Source organism: Quercus suber, unplaced genomic scaffold (assembly GCF_002906115.3).
Source record: "Quercus suber isolate HL8 unplaced genomic scaffold, Cork oak 2.0 scaffold_59, whole genome shotgun sequence".
Lineage (NCBI taxonomy): Eukaryota > Viridiplantae > Streptophyta > Magnoliopsida > Fagales > Fagaceae > Quercus > Quercus suber.
Window position 1 is genome coordinate 589,718 of NW_027069524.1, and position 11,231 is coordinate 600,948.

At 31.9% G+C, this 11,231-nt stretch overlaps 1 pseudogene; it reads right to left on the reverse strand.

Moving 5' to 3' along the window:
• Nucleotides 1-5,477: 5,477 nt before the first annotated feature.
• On the reverse strand, nucleotides 5,478-8,370 carry LOC111985637 (large ribosomal subunit protein uL16-like; annotated as a pseudogene).
• Between the last annotated feature and the right edge of the window lie 2,861 nt (nucleotides 8,371-11,231).

Sequence of the window (11,231 nt, forward strand, 5' to 3'; positions counted from 1 at the left end):
AAAAAAAAAAAAATTTTTTTTGAAGCCCATTAAAATTTTTTGCCTAGATTCCAACCCATTAAGATTTTTTGCCTAGATTTTTTGAAGCCCATTATATGGCAGCCAAATCAATCCAAATTATAGATTAATCATAAATCAATCCAAATCATAGGTTAATCATAAATCAATAAATCACCTGTTAATTATACATCTATAAATCAATAAATCATAACTAAAATCACTAGCTAAACATAAAAATAAAACTTATCCATCAAGTCCAAGAAATAAGTATCACAAGTCCAACAAGTTCAAGAAATTTAAAAGCTACAAAAATCCTAGAGTCTAAGAAATTAAAAAGGCTAAGAAATTACAAAATGTCTTATCCTCCACAAACCAACAAATTAAAAAGGCTAAGAAATTACAAAAGGTTAAAAAGGCTTAGAATAATTACAAACCAACAAATTAATCCAACAGGTCTAAGAAATTAAAAAGACTACTAAATTAGTAAATTATTACAAAATGTCTAATCCTCCACAATTGTGACACAACTCCCATCCTCTTCATTAGGCTCTCCATCATTAAGAATTGTTTGAAGTGTTCTTGTTCCTGTTTGAGTCTCCATTAGGCTCTCCACCATCAATTATGCAGATATGAAGGGAAATATCTGATTCATGAGCAATAGAGTTCTTGTTCTTGTTACCTAGAAAGATATTCAAATAGAAAGAAATTACAAACCAATTAATCTGACAGCTGATTGAGGAGAACACAAGCCTTCAAGCAAGATAGTTGTAAAGAGTTTTAGGAATCGTAAGTGCCTAGAAAAGAAAATCCAGGTCCTCTCTTGTCAAGATCATCATAAAAAAAAAAAAAAAAACCCATATGACGATAGTGTATATATATATATATATATGTATAAATATATTGGTAAGCCACATACTTGTTACAAAATTAAACCTCGTAGGTCGGTTTGTTCCCTTTATAGAGCACTAGCATCCAGGGATGCTAAAAAAAAAAAAAAAAACCATGTTTTACATTTTTAAACACTATTTTATTTATTTTACAAACTCATTTTATAACTTACCCTACATCTTAGTTTTTATTTGGTAAAAGTGTAAAACTGACCCTCTAACTTTCAGCTTTTTTCATTTCAGTCCTTTAACTTTCAGTTTTGTCATTTCAGTCCTCTAACTTTCAATTGTTATCAATTTGGTACTTCGTTAGACTTCAGTTATCTACTGCTGTTACGTGAGCCAAAACGACGTTGTTTTAGCTCTTTTTTTTCTTTTTTCTTTTTTGTAATTAAAAAAAATTTAAGAAAACTGTTATTAAAAAAAATTCATTTTTTTCTCATTTTCTCTCTCGTCAGACTTTCTCTCGCTTTCTCATTCTCTATCTCTCTGTCTCACAGTGCCATGGTGCAAGGCCTCACCGCCGCCACCGGCCTCCACTTATTATAGTTCCTAGTTGGTACTTGAGCTTGGCGTTGGTTTCATTGATGATGAGAAAGCAATCGGAGGAAGGAGATTTCGTGGGGGTGGAGACCTGAGAGTGTGTGTTTGGCTCAAATGTCTTCGATCAGAAGAGGTGTTGATGAGAGAGTTGCAAGGAGTAGCCTTTATCTCAGGTTCAAGCTTCCCTTCATCTTCTTCTACTGAAGTTTTCCCATTTTGAGTTTTAGCTCTTCTCTCTCTCTCTCTCTGTGGTTCTGCTCTGCTCAGCCGCACAAACAAAGTATAAAACCTAAAACCCTAAATCCCGTTTCACTCCAAGGTTGGTGACAATGTTAGCAGAATTGGTTTTGGTGGGTGTGGGTGTGGACTTTGGATCATTAGAGAGTTTTTAAGGACTGGACTTGTGTCTGGCTTTCATGACTTTGGTCCTGTGGGTGGAGGCTGGCGGTGGCGATGAAGCCTTGCACCATGGCACTGTGAGACAGAGAGATAGAGAATGAGAAAGTGAGAGTGAGTCTGACGAGAGAGAAAATGAGAAAAAAAAATGATTTTTTTTTTAATAACAGTTTTCTTAATTTTTTTTAATTAAAAAAAAAAAAACCAAAACAATGTCGTTTTGGCTCACTTAACGGTAGTGGATAACTAAGGTCTAACGGAGTACCGAATTAACAACAATTGAAAGTTAGAGAACTGAAATGAAAAAGACTGAAAGTTAGAGAGTCAGTCTCGTATTTTTGCTTTTTTATTTTTACATACGACCTAATAAAATAATATAAATTACCTAATAAAATAATAAAAAATATTGTTCTCACTTTCTTCCGATTATCTTTTTCTCTTCGCAGACAACCACAAGAATATATATATATATATATATATTTACAACCTTTAAATAGTAAGGTTGCATAGATTGTAAGTTTTTTTAAGTATACGAACTCAGATTGAGGGAATTTTTGCTGTCTTGGGTGTAAAATAGTAACAGCAGTGTTACACGCCTAGGGCTCTTATAAGTATCTAACTCAAAGTACTCCACGCTCCTATCAAAAAAAAAAAAAAAAGTACTCCACGCTCCTACTGCATCACATAGAAACACAACGGCACTCTAATTTGAAATTTCTGAATTTGGCTCTATCTCTATCTCTCTTTGTTTTTGTCATCCGATCAACAAACAACAATGGAGTACGGCTTCAATGTAAAGCGGCGGAAGGGTCTGGAAGATGGCGATGTAGGAGACAGCGTGAACTACACCACTCTCCTGGACGAGTTGGAGCGGCTCGATGAGATGGCTTCAACCACCACAGATCCAGAAACTTTCTCTATTCTGGTTCGTCAAGTGGATCTCATTCACCAACAAATTTTGAGTTTTATCATTCTTCAACAACAACAAACCAAACCCAAACTTTGAAGGTTTTTTGGGTTTGCTTCTTCTAGGATATCAACGCTCGTTGATATAATGATGGGTTTGAGTCTGCAATGGATGGGTCAGATCCGGATCGCCTAAACGAGTATTAGGTCTTGGAATTTCACAATTCAATTTTTAATTAGGTTTTGGATAGCAATGTTCTTATTATTATGAGACTAGGGTTTTTTTTCCCCCCCTTTAGGATCAGTTTTGTAAGGACGAAGACTTGGTCCAATTGAGTTTATGTAAACAATTTTTTTTTTTTTTTTTTTAAATTAAAAGAGTGGGTAAGTGGGACAAATTTTTTTTTTATCACATAAGTTTTATAAATTGATATGTCCAATCACAATAATCACAATAAGTAATTCAATATTCATTTATTTTTTTCTTAAAATATCACGTCAGTTTGTAAGGTTTTTATAGTAAAATTTGTAGTACTTTAGCATCTTTTTCACACAAAAAAAAAATTATGAATTAATATATATACAACACAATTACCAATTCATCATTAGGGTATGTTTGGTAGACTATAATAGACGTTATAATGTAATGATTATTTTTATGGTTTAGTTATTCTTTAGTTTGGTCATGTTTTTATTATAAGGAATAATCATTCCTTATGAATAACTATTCTTCAAAATGAGAAATAACTATTCATCTTTAAAAGGTTATATTAGTTATTCCTTAGTAAATGCAATAATTTCAAAACTTAATATATTTCCAAATAAAAAACTTTCCATATACATCTAACAATTATAAAAATAAAAATAAAAATCATAAAAAATAACACATATCTCTCTTAAATTTAAAAATAAAAATTTTTAAGAAGATATAATTGTATGAGTAAGAAATTTCCTAAAATAAATGTTAAGTTTCATTCTAATGTTATAACTCACAACCAAACTAATGAATATGTTTAATTATTACATTATAACACATTTTATTCCTAGTAATAAAGATTACAATTTCTGTCGTAATTCTCATTCAGTGTACCAAATGTATCCTAAGTGAATAAAAAATGTTAAAATTAATACAAATTTAATTTTATGACAAAAAACTTACAAACTGATCAAACAATATAATAAATTAATGTTTTGAATAATTTTTATTTATTAATGACTCATTAGTTTGTAAAACCTACATAGTAAATATCACTAGCTCACTTTGGATGAACTAGTCTTATCAATTAGTAAGAATTAATAATAGATTTGAAATAAATAAAAAAATTATAATAAAATGAATAAAATAAATATCATTTAAGTGATATTTAGCTATAAAAATGCCCTTTTAAAATTTTCGTCTGAGGCCTTAAACTATCTTAGGCTGGTCCTGTTCAAGGTCTTTCTGAGTTCACTCAACCAAACAAGAACAATACTCGTTAATGCTTGAGATGGATGGATTTAATTTTGTTCACTGGCTTTTTTTTTTTATTTGTCATTATATTACTACAATATTGTTTCAGACTCTCTTGAACGTTTGGTAACATTGTTCTATTAACGTTGTTTGTATTTTTTGAAAATACGCGTGGATGAAAAAATGTGTAAAAATGCATATAATGTTATTTAAAAACTATAAACATGTTGTTAAACTCCTATACCAAACGGCCCTTTCATTCTGGTGTATAAATGACAATGTACAGGACGAGTAAGTGTTGTTTTTCATATCATCAAAATCAACCCTTTTTCTTTTTGCGCATTTATTAATACTACTAATAACAAATGACATTTTTTTTCCCTACACTTTGGTGGAGACAGGGCTGGCTCTACATATGATGCAACTGATGCAATTGCCTAAGGCCCCCAAATAAAAAAATGCCCTCACTTATAAAAAAATTTATATATATAATATATTTATCTATATATTTTAATTATAAAAAAAAATTTATGTACTTTTATTAGTCAATAAAATACATTAAAAATGCCCCATTGTATCCTAAAATACAAAAAAGTAAAAAGAGAAAAAACAAAAATAGTTAAGACAAGACTGCACACAGGCTGTGGGCTGTGCAGACAAGACTGCACAGTGCACACAGCATTGCACAGTTTGCCCAAAGCCCACAGCACATCACAGCTGGTCCCACCACATACTAATTAATAATTTATCATATTTTTTTAATGCATACTCTTATTTTATCAATTATTATAAATTATCACACTAATTAATAATTTGATGTGTATCATATCAACTCATTTGTTTTATAGTGATACTAATTTATTGAACCATGTAATAAATTAATTTTTATTTGTGCAAGTTTAGACTTTAAAATGGTCACGACTTTATAAAAATTGCAATAACCAAGTTCTATTATTCTATACTTTAAATTTTATTTCTAGTAATTTTGCATCTCAAAAAGTAAGAAAAATAGATTTTACATAAAAAAAAAATCAATAAATATTATTTAATTAATATTTAAATATAAAAAAGACTCCACTTAAAATTTTCGCCTAAGGCCCCCAAAGTTGATGAGCCGGCCCTGGGTGGAGTTTATCTTGAACTTTGATGACTTGTCTAGTCTCAATTATGTAGTAAGTTAATTGTGGCTATTGTAGACGTTGAAGAAAGGTTCAAACTTCAATGAATCCAAAACCAAAGGCACTACATAAAATAAGGCAAAGATCATTCGGATGAAAATTGAATGAACACCAAAATCAAGCAGCAGGCTTGGATGTCTTACTCAAGAAGCTCCTCTCAGGTTGTGCCTCTCAACAGGAGGTCCATGCTATCTTAAAATTTTAGCATTCTCTCCATCAAGTACTTCTGCTTCCACTTGAGATATTCCATTCTAGTGAACTTTGTAAAGCTCCATTTTTAGCTGATAATAATCTTCTGCGTCTAGCAAATTTGAAGCACTTGCATCAGTTTGTACAAAAAATTCTGTCTATTTTAACATAAAAACATATTTTTCCTATTTTACATACTTTTCAAAACTCTCCACATCGGATTATTCATTTCACAATTCGCACTATATTTTATTAAGGACACGAGTTTCCTCCAAACCTGTTTGGAGGAAATGTTGCAAACAAGAACACTTGTCAATTAAATAAGAAGACACCTAAGCTTGGAGGCATGTGCAAGGCACATGACCAATTTTAAGTGAAGAGCTGCTAACCTAACGTTAACAGTATTAGCCAAACATTGACACCTCTCATCTCCTCCACCTCTCTCTGCTCTCTCTCATCTCCTCCACAGAGCTTCCTCTCTCTCAAGACAAACCCAGCTGGCCAACATTCATAATCAATCTTAGCACAGAAAATTCTAACACATTTAACATTGAAACCTCTAGTAAATCAAACCTATAAATCCAATAAATAGACCCATAAACCCATAAATCACAGAAATCAAACCCATAAATCACAGAAATCAAACACAGAAGAAGCCCAAAAAAAAAACATACAAATCAACATAAAAAAAAAAATTAAAAAAAACCACAAACAAACCCAGAATCGACCACAAGAGCTACGAAATCGACAGCAACCACATGCAACAGCCGCCGATCTCAATGGTTTTCTGGGCTTCCGAGGCTAGGTTTGATCGACAATGGTGGTGTGGGTTTGATCGGGTTTTTCTGGGTTTCCAAGGCTAGGTTTGATCGGCAATAATGGTGGTGTGGGTTTTCTGGGTTTTCGGGGCTAGGTTTGATCGAAAATGGTGGTGTGGGTTTGATCAGAAATGGTGGTGTGGGTTTGATCGGCAATAATGGTGTGGTTTTGATAAGTTTTTTTATAGGTTTCCATGGGGCTGGGCTTTTCTGGCAATGGTGGTGGTGTTTGCTGCTTTGGGAAATGGGTTTGATCGGCGGGGTGGGTTTGTTGATGGCAAATTTGGGTCAAGGATGGTGAGTTTAGTTTCGTATTTATAGGTTATGGGTCTTGGAATTTATGAACCTTGTATGGATGAAAGTGAAAGAGTATTTGGTTATGGCAAATTTTCTATTCAAGTATGTTGATAAATTGTAATAATTATGGTGATTTTGCCTTGATGTTCTGGGTTTGTTTGTGGTTTTTTTATTTTATTTTTATTTTATGTTGATTTGTATGTTTTTTCTAGGCTTCTTCTGTGTTTGATTTCTATGATTTATAGGTTTATGGGTCTATTTATTGGATTTATGGGTTTGATTTACTAGAGGTTTCAATGTTAAATGTGTTAGAATTTTCTATGCTAAGATTGATTATGAATGTTGGCCAGTTGGGTTTGTCTTGAGAGAGAGGAAGCTTTGCGGAGGAGATGAGAGAGAGCAGGGAGAGGTGGAGGAGATGAGAGGTGTGATTGTTTGGCTAATGCTGTTAACGTTAGGTTAATAGCTCTTCACTTAAAATTGGTCATGTGCCTTGCACATGCCTCCAAGCTTAGCTGTCTTCTTATTTAATTGACAGGTGTCCCTGTTTACAGCGTTTCCTCCAAACAAATCTATGTCCTTTTATTAAAATATCAATTTCTCTTGATTTTTAAAATTATTTCTCTTTCTTCATACACAACAACTATCATCAACTCTCTTTTTTTTCTTGAAATACGTAAAAAAAGAATTAAAAAAATAAATATAATATCAATGTATATAGACTGATGTGGGTCATTTTTTGGTAAAAATGTGTAAATTATATTTATTTTTTATTATTTTTTTACGTATTTCAAGAAAAAAAAAGAGTTGATAATAGTTGTTGTGTGTGAAGAAAGAGAAATGTACATAGACTGATGTGTGTCATTTTTAGGTTAAAATGTGTAAATTTTACTTTTTTTTTTCTATTATACACTGATCTGAATGCTAAGGGGTTCTTGTGCGTGGTATCCATTTGAATCGAACAAACAGAAATACATGTCCAATATTTACCCTTGCAAAAGTCCCTTGGGGCTTCCAAAAGGCATTTTGCACCAATTTATAGCCTATCTCCTCCAGCACACAAAGCATCTTTGTTGATGTACAGGACATGAAAGGGATGAACTCCTACTCAAACGTGGAAGGCATCTTTTCCTACATAGTTTGTCATGTGCCTGTCGCATTCAACATGTGCATCTTTCGGGGGCTTCACTAGATACATTCTTTTTCTCCCAAGAGACAATATGGACACAAAATGGAAATTCAACCACTCCTTTCTCTTTCATGCCCAAATCATATATCCTGAACTTAGGATCAGAAACACCCCTGCAGTATATAGACTTTGGATATGACTAACTTTTAATCTGCCAGTAACACCTTCCTGGTCTTCAACCATTATGCGTGCCATGCTAAAAGAAAATAAAAGGCATTAGCTTGGTAGAGAAATTTGTAAGCAGAGAGGGTGCTAAGACCCACATGTCACTAATAATTATACTAGAGTTTATCCCCAACACTAAAATAATAACAGTATGCTCCCTCAGAACTAAAGACTAGTTTTCAACAAACACATTCAGACAAGGCTGACACTTAAGAATATGAAGTTCAATCATCGGCCAGAAATCAACATATAAAAGACAAGGATAACGGAACCAACCTAGTTAATCAACAGACTTGTTACCTGAAAACACAATAATAAACGCATGCATGAAGATCACACGTGCATAGGACATAGAAGCGTTAGAGAGACAGTGAGAATTTGTAAGCGAAAAGGGAGCTAAGATCCACATGTAAGTTACAATTACAAGTGAGCTCAGTTTACCCCTAATGAATAACAGTATGCTCCCTCAGAACCAAAGACTATTTTTCAACAACCAAATTCAGACAAGGCTGAAACTTAATTATATGCAGTTCAATCATTGGGAATAACATTGCGGAATTGTGGAAACCAACACAGAACACAAGGACAATGGAACCAGCCCATTTAATCAACGCAGATCTTTTACATAAAGACATGATAATGAACAAATGTATGAAGACCACACGTGCATATAGGAGGCAGAAGGCTTTAGCAAGGGAGAGAGAGAGAGAGAGTCAAATGTCACCTATGATTATAAGAGTTTACTTCCAACAACTAATATAAATAACATTAAGCTCCCTCAGAACTGGACTAGTTTTCAACATAACCACATTCAGACAAGGCTGAAACTTAATTATCTGAAATTCAATCATGGGGAACCTTACAAAGAAAACACAAGGACAATGAAAACCCCCCATTTGATCAACACAGATAGTTTAAATAAAGAATAGCAAACGAGGGAAAGTTGTGAGCTAAAAAGGGTGCAAAAATTTCTACCAAAAAAAGGGTGCTAACTGCTAAGATCCACATGTCACTTATGATTACAAGTGAATTTACCCCCAACAAGTAATAATATAACAGGATGCTCCCTCAGAACCGAAGATTAGTTTTCATCAATCAGATTCAGACAAGGCTGAAACTTAATTATATGAAGTTCAATCATCGGGAGCAACAGTCTGAAAACCAACATAGATAGTAAAAAAGACAACGGAACCAGCCCAGTTAATCAACACAGACTTTCATTTACATAGGAGCCAAACAAGAGAAACTCAATAGAACAATATCCAACTGATAAACCAATACTGAAGGTACCCTTCAAGCAAAAATGTGTCCATCAGATTGTTAACAGGTTTGAAAATTCAACAGAGACCATTAGAGAAGTAATCTATAAGCAAAATAGACAAAAGCAATTATCAAGAAATGGTAAAGGGCAATCAAATCTTAGTTAGTTTCAAGATCTACAAAGTCTTTTTTTTTTTTTTTTTTTTTTTTTTTTTTTTTTTTTTAAAAAAAAGAAGAAGAAGAAGAAGAAAGAAACTTTAAACGCAGATCAATCATACTAAACAGATCTAAGCTAATTAAATTAACAGAGGTTTTACCTGCAAAGCGAATGACAGACAGAGAGACACTAAAACCTCAAATCCCTACGGAGTTGGGGTTGGAGAGCGGCCACCTCAACCACTCACACACTCAATTTATAGTTAGTACAACAGTACTTACTCTAAAACCCTAAACCTACCGGATCACCGGGCTCTTTTTTTTTTTTTTTTTTTATCACTCTCCAGTCAAATACAGTTCAACTATAAGTTTTTAACCGTTTAACCACTATTTGTACTTTGTACTTGTACTTGTACATGTACAATTTCATAAAAATTGGTAAATTTCTACATTTACGTGCTATTCCGTAAACAGCTTATTTTTTTAGTAATAAACAAATAGAATAAGAAGAAGAAAAATAAGAATATTGTATATAAATGAATTAAATAAAAGTAACGTCTCAAGTGTGGCTCTATTTTTTTAACTAATTATTTCAAATTTTATAGTAATACCTAGTGTTATACATGTTTCATGCATGATTTCATATGTAAAATAAGAAACTATTTCATTAATAAATAAATAAAATTATAAAAATTACTTTAAGTTACATAACCAATGCACATTATAATAAAACTAAATTCTTATAATGAAAAAATAATATTACAATATAAAAAATAATTTAAAATAAATAATAAAACTCTTTTTGAATTTTTTTAAACTTTTGATAATTAAATTTTAATTGGAGTGTTATTTTAATTTGTTAAATCCTTGGTAATAGAATTTCAATTAAAGTAGACTACGATAATAAATTTTTTTTTTAGAATCCTTTGATAATAAAATGAATGTATTTATAATGATACATATGATAAAATTATATTATACAACTTAAAATAACTTTTTCTTTTGGGTTGAATTACAACTTAAAATACTTACAATAAGTCATGTAATGCAAACATAATATTTACAACCATAATAAAAATAATAAATAAATAAACAAACACACACACAAACATGAAACTTCTCTTGATTTCTGGAGAAGTTTTAATTTTGCCATTTTTTTCATCAATGTTGGATAAGTCAAGGCACATCTGTGTTCAATCTTAATGGACAAACCAACCTTTGATTTGCCACACAAATGATGTGCATGAAATATATAAAATAAAGTACTCTTATATTTACATATTAGGGCATGTTTGGATATCGCTTATTTTGCTGAAAACTGAAAACTAAAAATACTGTAATAAAATAATTTATAAGTTAGTTGATTTTTTTTTTTTTTGGTCTACGTTTTTGTGTGTCTGGGGCCATGAATAGTAGCCATTTAAAACTCAAAACACACTGTTTTGCTTATTATACTTTCATCTGTGTTTTTTACAGTTATGGGGGCCATGAATAGTAGCTGGGACACGCATCAAAACGCGCAAAACGCAGACATAAACACTATCCAAACGTAGGCTTAATCTTACTTTTATGCTATGTTGTGACTAATTATAAATTTATTTTGTTTTATAGGTAATTGAGAATTTAGAAGGTAATGAGTTTTATTTGATGCAAGAAGGATGTACTCTAACTCAAGTGGGCTGAATCCAAATCATGCTCAAAGACTTACAAGATGCGGAGAATCCTAATCAATTAAAGAAAGAAACTAATTGGAGGGGAAATTAACAAAAAAAAAAAAAAAAAAAGTCCTAAAACATC